We start from the raw sequence: 20,485 nt of genomic DNA, 5'->3' as shown, positions 1-20,485 counted from the left end.
GCCAGTAAAAATATCCGCCGATCCACTTTGACAGTGTTTTACGGCTTGCGAAAAAAAAACCATACTCACAGGAATATATATATATTCTTTATCCTCTGCAAAAAAACGCTATTACTGCCCCCAGTGGCCAAGTCATGAACATCAGAAGGAGACTCCAATAATTAATCATGATGCTCAAACTGTCAATTCTTTACATTATACTCATTTCCTGCTATATACTTTTATAAAGTACAATCATAGTGTTAATTTCCTTTTTAAGAAACAATTCCATATTTTTGCTTTCAACTTTTTCGTTGAGCCTTTCATTTTTGGCAAGGGAACTGAGAATGTTCCGCACAGTGCAAAGTATTGGCCTCCTGCTGGGAAGTGTGGTGCGAACGGGCGGTATAAAAGACAGAATAAATTAACACCTTCAACAGATTATTATAGAGGAAGGTGTTTGCTAGAGTGGCACTGACGAACATGTGTGGACTCGTAGCACTCCCTATTTACCTGCAAGCCTCTCTTCTCTCTATGCATATTATTAATTTTAGAGACTTTATTTTTTTTGATGATATGAGGTTTCCATGTGTGAATATGACAGCAATGGAAACGTCTTGTGGGGTATGACGAGGAAGGAAAGTGAGAATCTTAATCATCCAATCAGGAGGAAGATTAGAGGGCTGGTTGGTGTGGTAGAGCAATTTAGGGAGAAGAAAAATATATATTTTTTTCTTTTCGGTTAGCAACACAGCAGCCAATCACAAATCCAGACATGGAGCAAAACAACTTTATTCACCAATGACCCTGACTTGGTTTGTTTGTGAGTGGGTGTGGAAGTATAGAGGAGAATAAGACGGGGAGGGGGGGGGGGCACAAATCTGCCAGTGTGAGGGATTTTTGGCAGCTACCCAATCTGTGTTTGTTACAAAATGAGCAGAGGGGTTTATTTTAATTTGACATGGTGAGCAATTCTGGAGTGTGTCGCTCTCTGTGCAAGCATTAAGGCCCCGTCGTGCGTGGCCATGCACATACACACTTTAGTGGAGTGTGCATCTTTTTGTGTGCGAAGGAGTTTGAGTGACAGCTCTGACCTTTTCAATATGCCTGTTAAACCTGAGCTCTTGTCCCAGCGCAGACGTGCTTGTGTCAACTCCAGCATTACTACATGAAGGTCAAACTCTGTCTCCAATACACACGTCACGTTGTTTCCCCTCTCCTGTAAAAAAGAAAAAAAAGAATGTGCTCTTTGCCCCTACTAGCATGTCCGGGCAATTACCACATCATACTGATGTATCGTCGCTGCTGTCCTACCGGGCAATAATTGTGGATTTAGTCCCTTCATATTTTTCTTTCCTTCATTTGCTTTTTTCCCGTTGTTGCCGTGGTCACCGTGTACTATGCCGCTCTGGCTTTTGTAGCCATAGCTGCTTTTTATTCCATGATACTAAACGCTAACTTCTGCAAAAGAATAAATTCCAGACTCATTAAAGTTTGATAAGATTTAGTAATGGTCTACAAGCCCTCTCGTAGAAGAATACTAAACACTTCCTCTAAAGAAGAAAAGGTGCTGCATATCATCACAAGTAATATCAAATCTAAATAGCTCTGCTGCTCTCTGAACCCGACTCTGGTGTTCACTGATGGATAAATTATGAAACGTGTGACAAACGGCGTCTCCAAACGTGCTCGTGAATGTACATGTTCCCATCAAGCGTGCGTACGTGAATACGCCGATGAGAACGTGCACTTGTTTACATTCGATTCTGCCAATGCTGTTTTGTATGTACGTGTGTAAACCTCCTCCCTGGTGTGCTCATCGTACCGGGGTGAAACTTACAGTCCATTTGTCTGGGAGCACACTGACCATTAGCTAGCCGCCATACATAATGTATAGCGGTGACCTTTTTGCACGCTGCACCCTAAGGCCTATAAGCCATTGTTTGGTGTTGTATTGATTTTTTTTTTTTTTTTAACCCCCTTATAGATGGAGACGGTGATTCGAGGGGAGCGACTGAGTGCAGCTGTGTCTGCTGAAAGGAGAAGGGGAGGGCCGGAGCAATGGAGTGGAAAGAATTGAAAAGGCTCGGCGGGGAGACAGCACATACCTTTCACCCCCCCCTACACCCACCACCCCCTCCTCCTTCTCTTTCAGCGCCGGTGACCGCTCCGAGGTTAGCTCTCTTATGAACGACAGGTCATGTTCAATGGTGTTGAATGTTGCGGGCCATATAAATGCCAGCCATGCACAGCCCATTAGACAGAGTGGCGAGGCTGCATGATAAACAATTCTCAAGTCGTTGAAAAGGCTTCTCAACATTCATCTAGGCTTCGAGGAGGCGCAGAAAGGTGTCTGCCCGCCCCCCTCCTCTTCCCTATAATCTTCCCCAACATTCTTTACGTCCCTTCTTCTCCCATTGACAACTAAAGTGGAGATACCACAAGACAGAAAATAGCCTCGGAAAAAGTGTCCCGCGGCGATGTTAAGAAGCTGTTGGCAGGTGGGAAGATTTTCGATTCACTGTCACCGAGGAGGATGTCAGACCTGTTGCAGACTCTGCTAGGAGACACTTGAAATTCTGGAGAAAAAAAAAAAAAAAGATCAACACTTTTAGATTTGACACAATTGTAACAACCCTATTGTCCTTTTTAAAACTCACCTATTTGCTGTTAAAGTGGATTTAAAATATTGACACCTGATAGCGCTAATTGATTCCAGTAGCCTCATGAAAATTTAGTGAAGACATTTCACAAACATGGCTCAAAATGCTAAATGTATCGTGAAAAACGGCATCAAAACAAACTTAGCGGGCACATCACTCCAGTAACGATTCCTGAAAAAAAAAATAAAAAAATTTGGTGAGTGTTTTTTAAATTGATGTGCGGCGTCCTGCTGCGATGCCGCTTGCAAGCGGGTGTGCATATTTGTACACAGTCTGCCATCATTGTTGTTCCTCATCTTCCTGGCCAGTAATACTTTTGATGACTCCTTTTGTCTCCCGCTGTTTGGTTTGTTCCCATTCATCTTGTCTCTTTTAAAAAAGATGGACACAGGGAGGAGGAAAGGGATTGAGGCGGACTGGGTGAGTGGCTGCGGCTAACAGAAAAGCTTCGCAGCAGGCTTTTCGTTCCATTCATCAATGTCAAGATTTCAATCACAGCGCGACATCTTTAAAAAAAAAAAAAAAAATACTCATCTTTGCTCGCTCACCTAACAAAAACCGAGATGAAGTGAACTTAAATGCAAAAGCCTTTTCCTTTTAATACGATTTGCAGCCGGTGTTTCCTTTTTTAAAAGAGATGGCATATAATATAATACCGACGACAAAAGCTTTTTCAGAGCAACTCGTGTTGGCCTTGAGGTTTTATTATGACTGTGTTTATTGCTTTTAAAAGCTGTTTTTTCCTCCCCTGCATTTTAAAGATGTCCATCTGCCTTAATAGCATTAAAAATATTGGACACATGTTAAGTACTTGCCAGGAAAAAAATAAAATAAAAATAACCCTGACCCCTATGTTGTTGTTTTTTTTTCATCAGCCTTGCTCCTTGTGTCAACCAATCAGCCCTCACCATCCACTCATACTATCCAGGTATGTTTTTTTGTTTTGTTTTTAAACCTCCACTAAGCATCACAATTCAATGCGGACTCTTATCATGTTCAACAAATTTATTTCAAATTTCCCAACTGGATTTTGAAATCAATTGCTCTTGACAACATCTCACTACACAGTCACTTTTTTTTTCTTTGCACAAGCCTCACATGACCCATTCTTCTCCACTCATTGCTCTTCCTTCAACTTTACATCATTATTTACATTCTCTGTGTCCATGTCATGAATGCCGCTTGTACTCTGCGCCACAAAGCATCTGCTAGTTCGTCCTACCGATGACTGCTCGTCAATGTAACGTCCTTGAATAGAAATGTCTTTGTGTGCGTGCATTCATGTTGTCATTTCTAGGTCCCTTCCTCATTTCGGCCTCCATATGGCATACGCAGATAGCGTTTCTTTGGGTCGTGTCTTGGCTCGGCTTTAATTAGTGGATTTGCCGCTAATAGATGGAGCTAATTAAGAGGGATTGGAGTGCTTGCACACTTCCCGCTGTTTTCGATTGTGTGTGTGTGTGTGTGTGGAGGGCTGAGATGGGGGGGGGGGCACGTGTGAGCTGACATGGTTGGGTCTGGTCGCGTTTGACGATGGATGCTGTCACCTTGGTAACCGTGTTAAATAGATTCCAGAGGTGGGGAATCAGCTCGAGCCAATTAGACATAGACATGCTATGAAAATGGCAGGACAGATTCAGGTATGCGCTTATTGGGCTCGGTCACTCCCCCCCCCCCCCCCCTACACACATGTGCAGACAGCATCTCGCCTCAGGCAGTGTAGATATGACCGTCATAATTACATCACCCCCTCCCTCCCTTTCTTCAATAACAATAACTCTGCTCAGGGATGCAAATAATCTGTACGTCCACATATCTTATTATTGCAATCAATAATAACGAAGCACGCGCACACACACACACGCACAACAATAACACCCCTGTCATCCTTAATGAGAAAGTATGGCCCGTTATTATGCATTGCGTATTGTTGTTCGAGCGGGTTTCAGCACCATTTTGAAAAATAAAATGGTCTAAATGGAGAAAAGGGGGAGGGGCGGGGTCACAGGGCGAAGCAACTAATTTACTTTCAAACAAACTCATTCCGTCCACTTTCTCTTTCTTCTTCTCTATAGTCGGACTCGTCATCAAACGCTATGTGATTGAGAAACACCAGGGTAAAGGGAAGAATTAATGCATGCGTGTTATTTGGATTCTGCAGCAATGATTTTTTTTTTTTTACCCCCCCACAAAAGCAAAGCGGTGACCCATAAGCGTTCTCTGCTTGCCCTTGGCCCCGTTCCGATGAAATGAAAAGAGCGCTACTGCGGACTTTGTGATAACACCACCTCTGCCATACTCCGACGTGGATGAACACTTTGAAAAGTCACTTTGGATTAGTTCTTGTTTATATTTTTCAAATGTTGATAAGTGTGTGCGGATGATTGGTGATTTGGGCCAGGGTGTCTGTTAATGAAATCCTTTGTGCTGCTCTGATTGGCTCATCAATCAAACAGTAGCTCGTACATTACCCATAACCCCTTTCTGCTCTCTCCAGGTGGTGGATTACTGCAAAAAATATAAAAGAAGGTGCAAAACAGGATTTTTTTTTTTTTTTTTTTTTTTTTTAACAAAACCACATGGGGGGCAAATAGTTGAGAACTTGGAAGCACATATTTGCATTTACGCTAACAGGAACTACAAACAGCCCGCGGCACCCCTAAAAGCTTTACGTCAGGGGTTTTCCCGCTGTCATCTTGATATCCATCTGCAGAATGAAGGAGACAATGAGACAGTGAATGCATCATCTGCATTAATTTTTGCTTGATTCAAAGTGTCGTGGTTAAAGAGGGCAAAAGGAGGGGCCAGAGGGGAAGGGAGGGGCCGATGTAAAGTGAAAGGGGGAAATGTGACGGGAGGTTTCAGGGTGTGTTAGTCCTGCAGGGGGGGGGGAAACCTCGCCGGGGTTGGAAAGAAGCACACATATTCACATTCCCTTAAGATTAGAAAGAGCAGACACACACGAGCGCACATAATCACATTCTCACATATGCACGCTCATGCAGAAAAGTCACCTCCCCCTCGTTCCCCAATCCAGACATAATGAGGAAAAAGTCTCAAAGATAAGTGATATTTTTTTCATGGAGTGACAAGATGACATCATTGGGAAAAAAAAAAAAAAAAACTCTTCTTTTACAAGACAGGTGCTGTCTCCCTTCGTCGATATGCGTCCTCCCCTTTTGTCCAACCTCTCGTTGCTCCTCTCCTGGCTGCCGTCTGCGCAGCCTGTCGTGGAAGCTCTGGGACACTTCATGACTCATCTGTCTGCCACATTAAGCTTGGCGCACTTAACCGACAAGCACAGAGTCCTTCTTTTGAATCACTTTCCTCCCCAAAAAATCAGGCAATCTGTGCTGTCTACACCGCCCCCGCCCCTCCCCTCCCGGACACTCACTTAATTGAAATCACCAATCTAATTCTTGCCTTTATTATGACTTCAATACTGTAAATTCGAAAACATGTTGCAGCCTGAGCATTATTTTATTGATCTTTTTTTGTTTTTTGTTTTACGTGCAGGTGTATCAAATACATTTAGTCATGAGTCATAGCATTGGTATCAACTGTAGCGTTGACATGGCACGGCTTACCTCTTGGCTCTCCGTGTGCATAATTGTGTGCGTAAATGCACCGCAGTTGGACGTTGATGTGTTTAAATGACCATAGGTTGCCCCCGTGAGGTTTAACAACCTTCGCTTAGCCAACTTTGGTTGGCCTGTGAGGCTCAGTGTGACCTGCCAAAACACACAAGGCAACACTTAGTGACGTGTGTGTGTGTGCGGCATAATGACAGAGTGACTGATGAAGCTCGACTCTGAATGGGCAGATCTCCTACTCTTAACAACCATTTCAGCATGTACGAGCAATCACCCATAAAATGCTCGCCCGCTGCCAAAATGTGCACGCGGACGAGTTTGTGGGCAGCCGTAGATGAAATCTTGAAAGGAATTTAAAATAAAAAAGCGTGTGCAGTGGCATCGTAAAGGAAAATGACAACCACATTGGCGTAAATTGCAATAGACAAAATATAATGATCCATTCCGGGTTGGGCTGCCTGGCACCGTTTACAAGTATGTTTTTAATTTTTTTTTTTTCTCTTTCTGGACGTTCTAACAAAACATGCTATGTGGTGTTCCTCAAGGCGCCATTTAGGGCACAAATTAGTCTATTGGCTAAGTGTATGCAGAAACCATAATCTCATAATAACGCATCCATAATCCCAGATGAGCCGTTAATGTTTGAGTTGGACAAGAGCAAAAAAAAAAAACAAGTTCCCAGTTAGTTATTTCAATAATTTTTTTTTTTTTTTTTATTGCTGCATGTTTTTGATCGTTATAGTTGGCTTGAAAGTGGCTATGGATCTTCACCCCGCCCACTCTGATCATATTGTGATATATAAATTGGACGCACTGTTGCGTAACAGCGGGGCACAATAGTTCACTCATGCGTGTTTTCCGAAGTAGGCGGAGAACCAAATATTTTTTTCCACGTGTCACAATTGATGGATGGCCAGACACTTCAGAGACCAATTAGACAATCCTCCATATGTCCCCTTTAATATTTCGTAGCAACTCATCTGTTTGGGATAACTGCGACAAATCTTTTCCTTCTCTTGCACGGCTAAGAATAACTAAAAGTTTGTCGTTTCAAAAAAAAATAAAAAAAAGTACACGGGTCTGTCAAGCATTGTTTTGTTTATTGCCTGAGAGCGGCATGTGCCAGTTCGGTTCTCCGCCGAGCTCCCCAGACTAGAAATTACTTTCCTCTCTTCTGCCTTTTTCTTTCTTCTTTCCCTCCCTGCCTCCGAGGCAGAGCAAGGCGATGAGGCTTCCCGGTAAAGGCAATGATCAAAAGTGGCACACGGATGCCTACAGGTTCCTCCTGACATGAGAGGAAATTGCGCGCGCGGAAGGTGGAGAGTTCGCCGAGCTAGGTTGGAGGGGTCGAGGGAGGGAGGTGAGCGAGAGAGACGCTCAGCCATCACTTGTCAAGCGGGATACCTCAAGATTGCCAGAGATGTAAATAGGGATGCAGAGGGAAGCGGGGAGAGGCGGATGGAAGGTTTGAGGCATGAAAGGCGGGCGGGGAATAAAAGGGGAGAAAGTTGGAGAAAGGAGAGCACAGCATGTGGGGGGGCCAACGTAAGAGCCAGGGGAGCTTCTCCAGTTGAAAAGCCATCACGGGTGAATAATTGAAGACGGGGCTCGGCTCCCGACAGACAAACAGTCGAGTCAAAGGCGGAGGTGGTGACGCTGGAGTGTAAAATTTCGCCGTGCCGAAGAAGGAATTTTATTTCTCGCCACTCTGTGGCAACTCGGAGTTCACCACATGAAGTTGCATGTGTGATGTGTGCTGGAAGGAATAATTATGTTTTTGTATGTCAGGCTTTTGCCACAATTAGAAGGATGCGGTGAAAGGAAAAAATCATTTTTTTTTTTGATGTAATGGGGTTTTAAAATTTAATTCCATATGATTATAGTTTGGATCGTCTGGTATTGTTCAAAATTCTGTTCTGGAACGTGCTTGTAATCTATCAACACGTGTCGACTGACAATATAATCACACTCGCAGGCATATATTATTTATCCTCTATGAAAACAGCTCTATACTCTTTATTTTTACATTTGCCTTTTACCTTGACATGATTTCTTGCTCACACAGCATGTTTAATGCATGTCCCAAATGATGTTACATGTTTGTCTGCTTTTTTTTTGCTTTTTATTTGATTCCCTCCATCCAACCAGGAGTGAGCAGACATTCTAATGTGCAGACACAGGCAGTGGAATAGTTTTATTTGACCGCATATAAGAGCAATTTGAGCCAGATTTATGACTGGTAGAGTCGCCTTATTCCCGTGATTTCCCAGACAGGACGGAATTTACAGCTGTTGTGTGTGATACCTGCTCACATTCCAAATCTAAGAGCCGCGGCAATGCAGGGGTGCCAAGGGAGTTGTAAGCGAGGGGAGCCTTATTTCCAGCAGCCCACCTCTTACTTAGCCCCTTACATACATTCCCAAAAAAAAAAAAAAAGCCTAAGGCAACTTTTATCGTGCCTTCCTTCAATTACGCCATAAAAACAACACATTTAATCACAGCCTCTGCTCATATGATGAAGTAGTTCATCATTAATAAATGTCAAGACAATGGATTTCAATGCATACACGTATTTGATATCAATAAAAAAATGATTTAGGCCCACACCTCGGTGTCCAAACGCATTATTATTGCAGAAGGGGGATGGCACCGTTCATAACTTATCCAAGTCCAAGGGAGACCAGTTCCCCCGAGAGAGCGCAGTAGGAGTCCCGGGGTGTTGCGACAATGGATGGTTGCTCACCACAGGGGGATTTATGTGCCTTAAGGAAAAGCCTGGCAATCCATGTTGGGAATACAGAGTATTAGCCAAATCCCTACAGTGGCGAGACTCCAGGCAAAAGTCTGATGTAAGTGCAAGAGGAAGACGAAGCACTGGTTTTCCCCCACGGGGAAGGAAGATATGTCACCAGTATGTCTTTGACACGAATCTGACTTGACATGGAGGCGAAAAGATATCAGCTGACATATATTAGCAAAACGGCGAGGTACCTGCGCTTTCACCTTTTGTGTTATCGGGGCTTTATCGGGATTTGTTCAAATAGGAGTGAGAATCGCAGGAAATACCTATTGCGGAATTTAGATAGGATCACATACAACATATTGGAAAGAAAAATTCATATTTTTAGGAATCTCATCAGTTTTTATTTGTATTATATTATATTATATTGTTGTATTACCTCCTAATCAATTTGGCAATAAGTGCCAACCCTGTTATATATATTCACATCTCGTTAAAATGCATGGCAACAAAAAAAAAAAAGCGAGTTCTCCGCTCCATGTCAACAAATTGGTAGGGTAAAAAAAAAAAAATTGCAAAGAAACATTTTACTTAAGGAAGACTGCGAATGAAAAGGCTTGGAGGGTGCCTAGCAACCGTGATGTGGATTGAGAGAAAGAGATTTTCAGACGGGAATTGGAACAATAGAGGGAGATAGAGTGTGTCCAGAGGCAAGAGAAGAAGCGCAAGTGCAGGTGGCGAGTGAGAGAAAGCCTTGGAGAAGGGAGAGAGAGAGGATGGATGGATGGAGGGGAGGAAGGCGAGGGGGGCGTCCTATTGCATTCCTGTTGCATCAGTTCAGAGTAACAAGATTTGGAGATGCAGGCTCAGACATATTAATAGGTTTTGCCCTGACGTCCACCCCCCCCCCCCCCCCCTCCGCACCTAACTCTTGCTTACACGCACAATTCTGCTCAGCAACACGGCATGTCACTCACACGTCCCTTCCCGCTTTCTTTCGGAAAGGTGGCGAGAAAGAAAGCGGGACAGTCGACGACCAGCGCTGACACAACGACGCTGACCTTGAAAAGTATCGAGGAAAGAAAACGAGACAATATTTAATTTAGCGCGGCCTCAATATGGGCTCTATTTTGTCATGTTACACGAAAACGCATTTTTAATCTGGACGGGAATAAATTGCGGATCATCTCGTGTTTTCAAATGGTTTTTCAGCCACGGTAATCTCCTCCGACTGCCATCAAAACAAGCAGCTGAATTGGATCAACAATACAACGTTGGTTGCTGGTCAGTTTTTATAATGCTTCTCTTTCAGAGGTTGAGTATAATTGTTTTTGTTTTAAAAGAGAGAAAATGGATCATAAGTACTCTCGGCGCCGCAGGGCATCTCAAATCAGCATTCAACAACACATGTTGCCGTTGTGTTGCAACATCCACGGTATTTTTAGAAATGGGCCTTAAAAAGAGGCTAATTTTTCCTCATCTCCCGGCATAACATTTTTATGTAAATGCACCAACATGAAATCAGACAGCCAGAGATCATTACCGCCTCTTCAGCGAGCTGAGCTGTTTTCTCATTTAAATTCAACACGCTATTGAAAAAGAGAATGGAAACAGAACGCTGGCAAATTTCAATGAGCGGCTCAATATCAGTTCTTTGCTTATTTAGCGTTTTGTAATTCTTACAGAAAAAAAAAGAGCGCAATGGGGATTTTTTTGGGGCCGAATAAACGGTATCGCTAATGCTAAAATCTTAGCCATCCGGTTGCCCATTGTAACTTCCACGAGAAAGACAATCTCCACCTTGGAATCATTTGTTAATTTGTTTTATAGATGAAGACCAGGTAAAGCGTCTCGGGGTCTCTCGTTGTGAATACGTTTGAGGCAAACGAGAGGCCCCCGCATACATCACTAATTAAAGCGTGTTTAGCGCTAATGGTACATATTGATTGCTGCAGGCTGACGCAATGGCAGAAGGTAATCTGGTTAGTGTCATAGCACCCGAGGAGAGATTGAACTAGGCTGAAGTGAAAACGCTTCAAGGCTCTTCTTGCCCCTGCTTACTTTCTTGGCTCCTTCATGCTTAGGCTGCTACTAAATCATAATCAATTAGTCATTTGCCGCAAACCAAAGCCAAGCAGGCGGACAGACATTGATAAAGGATATTAATCTGTTCTTATGTAATCTTTCTATGTTGTGTACGGAAATGCATTCCTCCCGTACGTTTGACAAATTAATCCCGTGGAAACAAATCCCAAATTCCTATGGTATTGATTTTTGCCTTTTGTTTTGGCAATGTATCACTGTTGCTTCAGGATGAGACATGAGTTGGAAGAGATGCATCATGGGAAATCTCAAAAGGGCATCAGTCCAGATCCACAAACAAAACGATCATTCAGAACAATTTGGATGGAGACTCAGGTGAACTTGCAAGTTTGTCTGGGAAACTTTTGAGCAGTGCAAATAATGAATGCATTACTTACTCGAGGGCAATTCTGCCGCTTTTGTGGATTTTAATGATTAATTCTAACTTGAGTAAAAATGAATGAGCTCTGTTGGTTCAGTTTCAAATATTTGAAGACATCGCCGCAACTCATCATGTATTTTCAGCCCTTTCGTAACGCACATTAGCTAGCCGACAGTTGAGTAAGCTCTGACCTTTCAGACGTCGCGGGTCAGAGGTCACTCATAATCTGCCTATCACCATTCCTGTCATAACCCATCTGACATTTTACCAGCTCTGACTCCAAATGTCAAGGCCTAATCTGTAAAGGAGGAGCGCTGCCAGGCCGCCAGTCGCTTTCATGTTTACTCGCCGCTCCGCAGATGTGCTCGGGATGTGTTAATGATTGGAAATTTGAAATCGTCCACGGGGTTCGGCAGAGTTAGCCGTCCCTCTCCGGCATTTTCGCATTTGTGCGGGAGGTCAGTGGCAGCCCCACATCTCCACTTAGATAGACAGAAGCTAAATGAGAATTGTTGCCGGTGTCTTCTTCCATTGGTCGTTCGTGGAGAGACGGAGGCAGATTATTAGCTGCCGGTGTCGCCGTTCGTAAAAGGGAAATGGATTGTGAGGGAAAGGAGTGTCAAGCCTGATTTAAGTCTTGATTTCTCAGTCTCTCTATTTGAATTCCCCTCCACATGCTCAACCTAATTGTGTGGCTCTCCATTCCCCCCCCCCCCCCCACCCATCACCTCACTCCTAAACATGGTCGCCATTCCCCTACCTATAGAAATGTCAAGCATCTCCCACATGCAAGAAGAAGAAACTTAACCATTAGGGCCCTCCTCCATCTTCTGAGCCCCGGGCTAGGACATCATCTCCACTCCCCGCTGCAAGAAGTGGCGGCATCTTGGCTGAAGTTTCGGCAAATACCCCCCCCCCCACCCCGAACAATCAACTGTATAGCCATTTCGTTGGCAGCAAGTATACATGCCAAAGCCATCACGCCCCCCTGCAATGACTGCTTCGCTTTAAACGCCCCCCCCCTTCTTCTTTTGTATACGCTGAAGGTGGGGAGTGATTGCTCCATCATTGTGACATATATAGGTCCTGTCTGTTTAATGGCGTGTGTATGTGGGGAGGATTGGGCTTGCGGAGGAAAATGCATTTGTGTCAATCACGGAGACGCATATAGATTACGATAACTTCCCCTCAATTAGACTTGACAAAAGGAGAGGTAGGAAATTGAGGAAGAAAGATGAGAAAATGCGAGGTGGGAGAAGAAATGGCAAACATTATTTCACTCTTGGAATTGTGTCACATTTTACATTTGGTGTGGTTTCTTTAATACTCTTTAGATGTATTTTCCTCAGTCACAACCACTCTGATCCATAATATGACAGTATTGCATCATCTGTCCGCGAAACATTTCTCGAGCCCTACGGCGTGCTTAGCTGAGGTAACAGACGGTGGATGCGTGTGTGTGTTTTCATGCATGCACACGCACACACACACACACACGAGTGTGCAGGTTTGAATTGATAGCCAATTGCTGTGCTTTTCCATGTCCATATGTTTCAACCCGCAGCTACATCCACCATCTGGCCTAGTATGATGCTAATTTAGCATCCCACTTAACTATAGTTGACTGTCTATGAATTCCCCACCATCTTCAGCCTCATGATTCTACCACAACAACAGAAACTATTTTTCCCGAAAGGGCCTCGGGGGTAGCGTGTATACAATGCAGGGGAAAAGGTATTCTGGTCCAGCAGCTCTGTGGCTCGACTCAAGAGTAGCCCGGGGAAGCATGTCAGGATATTCTCGGGATAATCACTCAAAGCCCGGCCGGACCCGCTGCTCGGAGTAGCGGAACGGGGGAAGGGTGCTCAACCTGCTGGGGAGTTAGCTGATGGAGGTCAAGAGGGTCAGGGGTGAGAAGAAAACATATATATATGTGTGTGTTATAAGGTGCGCACTTTCTTTGGAGGTCAGTCTCCGAGCCCACATGTGAGAAAATAAATAAATAAATAAATACATATTTAAATTATTTTATATACATTTTTATTTTTTTTAAATATTTTTTTGCTGTTAGGACTTAAGTTCCTTAAGGGACACATACATCAAGCACTAATAAATAAATAAATAAATAAATAAATACGAATATTTTATTTTTTATATACATTTTTGTTCTATTTTTATTTATTTTATATTTTATAGTTCCTTAAGGGACACATGCATCAAGCAGTAATTAACAGAACCCGTAATGTTGTCAGCGCAGCTAAGCGACTCCCCCGGAGCCCGGCGACATCGCTATGCAGGCCGAGGCGGCATGGTGGGCTTCCCCATATGCCCACGGATGCTTGATGATGCATGTTTGAAGTTAAAGACGGATGCATTCCTGATTGGTTTGGCTCACCGGGGAGACGCTTTGAAAGAGCGGCTGAGCGTTTGGCACGCCACTGTCGGCGAGGAGGTGCGCTTGTGTGGGATTGAGACCGACGCAGATGAGGAAAGAGTGTCGAGTGTGTCCTGTCTGATAAAAAGGAACATGGTTCATCATCACAAGGGAGCGCCGGGGGAATGCTAGAGTCCATCTGCGAGCTAATACATACTAATGCTCTCGCTGTGTTGCACCTATCTGTCAAATCGAGGCTATGGCCTATTTTAGTTTTCTTCAACTTTTTATGCAATAAAAAAAAAAAAAGCCTAAGCAAATACTGTCACGCAATTAAATTTTCGACTTCTTTTACAAAATCATTTGTGATGCTGTTCATGGATCAAATTTCGCTTCTTTGTATTGCTCGGCTACCTTTTGTACGCACCATGTTGCCGTCCGTCACCAACTTGCAAGACCTTTCTTCTCCTCTTCATCTTTTTTCATGTCTGACAGAATGTGTGGACTTTGTTGGCAGCCTGAGGAGATTTGTCTCACTTTTTTTTTTTTTCTTTTTGTTGTTCCTCATTAGGTGAAAGCGCAAAAAAAAAAAAAAGTCTGGTCCAGCACGGTCTAGTGTGTCAGAAGCGGTTTCAAACAAGTTTAAAGCCTTTAGCTGAATTGTTTGACGTCCGCTCAGGCATGCTATTGCCTTTTGATATTGCCCCTTTTTTTTTTTTTTTTTTTTTCTTTGGTAATGAATGCCTGCGTGAGAGGAGTGTCAGTAGTCCAACATGTGAACGTTATATACGTGTCTAGCGGTATCACACTGAAGCTTAGCCACGGCATCCGAGCCTAGAAGGGCCTTTCGGAAGAAGTCGACGGCACCGCCGAGACCTTTTCAAAACACATTAAAACGGGGTCACCTCACTGAGGTCCAGGTTTGTGGTAAAGCGACACATCCAGGGGGGGGGGCGGACATTGGGGGGAGGGGGCGAGTGCGCTCTTCACTAAACCTTGGGAAAATGTGCCCTTTCATCACACACTGTATTCCCGTGTGCATCTGTCCGTCCATATGCATTTACCGACTTTGAAAAAAAAAAAAAAACATCCACTATACGCAGTCACGATATGTTGCCCACGTCGCACGCTCGGCCGATGAGAACGTACAGGTCGACCTTCCGACAGGATTTCGAACACGTAGATATGTATGATTGGATTGATATGAGAGTGGATGCTTGTCCTATCCCAATGCTGGGCTTTGACTTCTTTAAATGAAAGCACGCATGAGAGCACATCCCCTACCTCAGCAATAATCTGTACGTGAATGTCTTCACATATCAAACTAGTTGTGTGTGTGTGTGTGTGTGTGTGTGTGTGTGTCTCAGTGCATCAGACTAGTGAAGAAAAGAATAACCCAATTATACAGACAGTCTGCCTGCTCACAAACGTAGTATGGTAGGTAGAAAGTGTGTGTGTGTGTGTGTGTGTGTGTTTGTGTGTGTGTGTGTGTGTGTGTGTGTGTGTGTGTGTGTGTGTGTGTGTGTGTGTGTGTGTGTGTTTGTGCAGACAAAGATGATCACAGGAAAGAGGAAAAAGTAATTTGTTGATGAGCAGAGCTGAAGCGACCGATAACTGAATGAACACAATGTGCTCGCCACGAAAACCAAGGCCGTAAAGATAGCGGGCAAAACATTTCGCGGTAACGTCAAACCCAGTGAAATTTTGGAATTTCTACTAATGAGGAATCTGGAGTGCGCACCTCAATTCATGTTCCTTTTCTGAGGAGGAATGTAACCCTGAACCTGGCACTTTGGTGGATGCTGTTGCATAGCAACTGCTGAGTACCTAAAAAGGAAGAGAGGAGGAGGGGGGGGGGGGAGCAAGGCTATTTGGCTTGTTAAATATTCCCTGCCTGCCAGAGCGTCTCTCCCAAACCCAAATGTGTTACCATCGAAAAGAAAACTGAAACACAAAATCCAAACCCGCATTTATTGACATGTTTATCTGTTCAATATCGAAACACAGTTCATAAATCCGACTTTCAAAGAAGACCCCGGCTGTTCCATTCCACGCAATCTCCGCTTTTTCTTGTCAGCATCCCGTAGCGCATTTTCATTGTCCACATATTGCGTTCACATATTATCTAATAAAGCCGCGCACAATGGGGAATTAGCATTTGAAATGCCAGCGGTGATGTTTTCGCAAGCTTCGACATGGGTCGCGGATCAAAGTTGAGCCATTTTGTCATATTACAGATAAACACAAAGCAATTTCCCTCGGAATTTATTAGCATTTCAGACAAGGCCTCGTCATTCTGCGGACACTCGTATGTACGTGTCCTGCAGGACGAGAAATTTGAATAAAGCAATAAGCCGCGGCGCTTGTCTTTTTTTGCTTGTAGAGTCAAAGACGACAGCCGCTTCCCCAAAGGACAAACGAGATTGGCTTTTATTGAACAGGCTTGTAATCAACAAACACGTTCTCGTTGGACACTACATTAGGTACACCTGCAAATCAGCAGTAGGACAAAACTTTGGGGTGAGGGGGTGCCTAATATTTTGAATGCTGAGTGTCCATCACCTCTTTTGTGTTATTTTTCCCCATAATCTCTTTTGCATCTAATATAAGCTTTCAAAAAAAAAACATCAAAGCGCCGAGTTTCTGCCGGCTTTTGCTAACTTTGCAACCTCTCTTGAACGCACGCCGCTTCTTATTAATCTTTATTTTGCACGCCAATAGGATGCCGTCGCTGCGGGACATATTGTGACTACGGTTGATCTCGCCACCGTTCTTTCTCACCGAGCTACGAATAATAAATCAGAAAGCTGACCAGAGATAACGTCTATCCGTGAGGCCGTATAGCGAGCGGTGTCTGCGAGAATGCTAACAAGCTGTGATTTTTATTTTATTTAATTTTTTTCAGCCATTCTCCTGCTCTTGATAATATTTTTTTGCAAAGCCGCAGAATGATCCCTTTTCTTTTGGCTCTCATACATTTATTAATAGTTTCTTTCAAAACATCTCTGGATAAGATGGATAACTCAGTCCTTTTATCGCTCTCTCTCTCTCTCTCTCTCTCTCTCTCTCTCTCTCTCTCTCTCTCTCTCTCTCTCTCTCTCTCTCTCTCTCTCTCTCTCTCTCTCTCTCTCTCTCTCTCGCTTGCTCGCCCCCCAACACCACACAGACAGTGATGTGGTGTGAAATTGGATGGGAGGGCTGCAGTGTAGTTTTGTTGCCTTTCAACACGTAAATGTGGGTCACAGAATAGATTATATGCCCCCTCACCCCTCTTCGCCCCCCCTACCCCACCCACACACACACACACACACACACACACACACACACACACTGAACGCACTGTGTCACTTTGACACGGTTACCTTATCTACAAGAAATCCCACGCCGCAAGATTACACGTAAAAAGTTCCTGTTTGAAATTGGAAGAATGATGATTTGGCCTTTTTAAAACAACCACAATAGTCTGACATGTATTCTTTATCCTCTGCATTGAACAACGAACAACTTGAGGGCATCAAAAAGAAATGCTTGCTGTTATTTTAAGGTCAAATTTAAAAAAAATAATAATAATCTAATCTAACTTTGAAATAACTCTAGGGGCATTGGCTTATTTTATGTTTCTAGAACCTTAAATTGAGATGAGATGAATTGCTTTATTATCTAGCCTGTAGGGGCCATATCAAAAGCATCCTATAGAAAAATAAAACCAGACGTTGGCAGAGGCATTGTGTAGACTTGTGTGTGCGTAGTATTTGAAGTCAATGACAGCTTTTCGGGATTTAGAGGAGACTGGAGCCTTCTTCTCTATTCACACTCCCACATGAAGATGAGTCCTGCATATTTGTGTGTGTGTGTGTGTGTGTGTGTGCTTATGTGAAGGTGACAAAGACGGAGAGGCTTTAATTTGCTGCTAATCTTAGCAAGCCAGTGAGTGGCATTTGTAAAATATGAAGCTATCAGACACCTGACTTTTTTTTTTTTTTTTGGAGGACCTTGCAATATTATTTTGGCCAGTTTTGCCACGTTGCATGGAAGTAGACCCTAAGAATAAATCCAAACCAATCTGAAATATTCCATTGGAGATTACGTTGTACTTCCTTATTATGCCTTCCTTCCACAAGACTGACAACCAGAGCGTGTCTGCAAAATGCTGCTTTAAATAAATGACAAAGCTTCTTTCTTAGCTTTGATTTCATATTGCCCGTCTCCGTACGCTTTTCATAACCAACAATGCTTGTTGGATGATCATTTGATGTCAAACCCACTGAAATAATCTCTCTCTTATTGAAAATGAGCCTCAATCGGTATTACTTGCACTATTGCAACGCCGTTTGTACAGCAGGCCAGTGGAGGCTGCCAATCCTCTTAGTGTTTGTTCAAAGTCGGGGCAGCTCCGTTCCCACATTTCTTATGTCAGGAAAGGATGTTCGACAGCTCCCGCGTTCCATCTCGTTTTCTCTTCGAAATGTGTTGCTTTTGTTATTTCCATGTTGGCACGCGTCGGCTAAGAAGAGGCGGCTTTGTTTACGTGGCGTTGACAGACAGGCGGTCCTCCCCTCTCGCCCCCTGCGTGTACGCATCACCTTGGCGAGCATCAAGGGGATTAGCGTCTTCTTTCACAGGTAAAAACGAGAAACATCAATGGGAAGATTTCCATCGTACGAGACGGCTGAGGCATTGATGCAAAGGCCTCTTTGCGAGTTAACCGTTTTGACATCAATCAATTGGCCGGGGAACAACGAGGAACCTTCCACTCCCACGGCGAGGCGGGATGAATCCTCATCCTTACGGGCTTTTATTCTAGAGAGGAACCATGGAGGAAAGGTAAAGAAAGGGGAAGTGCAGGGCTTGGACTCGTGGGAGGAGGCTCATCTTCTCTCTTTATATCCACTTACTTTGACGATTGAATTTAAAGGTCAGTAAACAGCATCACTATTCGTTAGCATCCAACCGACCATTAGAAGTACCCATGCTGAAAAAAAGTCTTATCAGTGTTTTGACTTATTCTTGCTGATATCAGCTCCCCTCCACACACACACACACACACACACACACTCACACACACACACACACACACACACACACACACACACACACACACACACACACACCTCCACCTCGCTCACTACCTCTCATCCAACACACAAACACACCTACGGGCACAAACATTGTTATCTCTGCTATCTGGTGTTTAGCCAACTCGCAACTAATCCGGTGTGAACCTAGTCGCTGGCTTGTGCTCAGCAGTTTGCAAACACACACACACACACACACACACACACACACACACACACACACACACATATACATGCAGAGGGAGTCACAGAGTTTTGGCCCTGGAGCTGGGAACATCACGCTCCAGTAATGTGATGCTGAGGCAACAGCATGGCTATGTGTCATTAATGTAAATATGCATTTTTGGGGACATGAGCTTTACTTATGTGATGAGGTGAGGTCAAATTCCCCCTCACTGGTGTACAACCAGATGGTTCGGGAGGAAGTGAGGATTTAGCAGAGCCTCAGAGGAGATGGAGCTTTTTTTTTTTGTGGATTCCCGTGTCACCTGTGATGACTTCACACGAGGTGACATAACACATAAGCAGCTTGTTTTGTTACAGCGTTGGCCCCGGCCCACATTTAAGTTACCTGAGGTGATTTTAATTAAAAGTATTGCTGTTTATTTGAGGCGGGTTTATTTTATGGACTAAGCTGTTTATTTCAAGAATTGGATTTTGTCCTGCTGGCAGTTTTTTCTTTTGTTTTTTTTTTGCAGAAATGTGGCCTGAAGTGTTGAAGTGGTTGTATTTTCAAAGAATGTGTGACTCATTAGTGTGCAGGGCAGAGTTGACCTGTTGATAGCCCTTCTGTGCGCTTTTCACTCTGTTTTCTCAAGAGGCTTGCTTAGATAAGGTTCCTTGGGCTAGGAAAGAAACCCGCAGCCCGGGGGAGACAAAAGCAGAAGAAAAACAGAAAAAGAAAATGTGAGGCAATGAACACAGACGTACTCGACTGTATGTGCGGGTGACGAACACAAACAGCCCTTATTTCTGTCTTCCCTCTGATTTTCCCTTTTCTCGAAAATCCCCCCCCCCCCCCTTAGGCTACAACAACATTATGAAATCGTTTTTTTTTTTTTTTTTACATCTGGTCAGTCCAGGCCAGCTTCATCTGCTCCAATATAATGTTCACTTATGTAAATGTGACGGCTGTCGTTAAAACTGTTCAATTTTGTCTGCTTGGCTGACGCTTTTTTTTTTTATTTTTTTTATAACTGCACATACTGTAAAGCTTCGTGTCACTGACTCAGTGTTGTATAACAAACAAATCTGCGCGCTCTTTGATGAAAGAGGCTCACATAACCGACTGCAGGCAGCGGCTACATTCATCCTCGTCTGCGTCGTAACAAAGGAAAATATATTGGAAAAAATATATACAATACACTGACACATTGTTATTATATTGCAGGTCAGCTGAGCCGTCAACCATTGTAGATCTTATTAGTATCACAATAATACCGCAAAGTCAGAGGTACCCTTTTGGCAAATCTCTTATAAACGATTCTATTTCTTATATATGAGGCACTTTTCGACCTCTATTTAAAAATACAATTTTTTTTCTTTGTGTTGGACCTCGGAATGTCAGACTGGAATGCTTATGCTACAATAATATGAA

General features: G+C 43.6%; 1 protein-coding gene across 7 annotated transcripts in view; it reads left to right on the top strand.

Annotated features, from left to right (window-relative positions):
* sox4a (SRY-box transcription factor 4a) overlaps positions 1–20,485 on the top strand; it is a 191,876-nt gene that overhangs the window by 31,424 nt on the left and 139,967 nt on the right. For all 7 annotated transcript variants that reach the window (XR_015069230.1, XR_015069231.1, XR_015069232.1 and 4 more), the window contains exons 3-4: positions 1,967–2,153; positions 3,518–3,570. The gene's annotated coding sequence lies outside the window, so the exon portion shown is untranslated. The remainder of the gene's footprint in view (positions 1–1,966; positions 2,154–3,517; positions 3,571–20,485) is intronic.

Source organism: Syngnathus leptorhynchus, chromosome 20, assembly GCF_054491065.1.
Source record: "Syngnathus leptorhynchus isolate UIUO chromosome 20, UIUO_Slep, whole genome shotgun sequence".
In the NCBI taxonomy this organism is placed as follows: domain Eukaryota; kingdom Metazoa; phylum Chordata; class Actinopteri; order Syngnathiformes; family Syngnathidae; genus Syngnathus; species Syngnathus leptorhynchus.
Note: the sequence above shows the minus strand (reverse complement) of the source record. Positions and strands in the feature narration are given on the sequence as shown.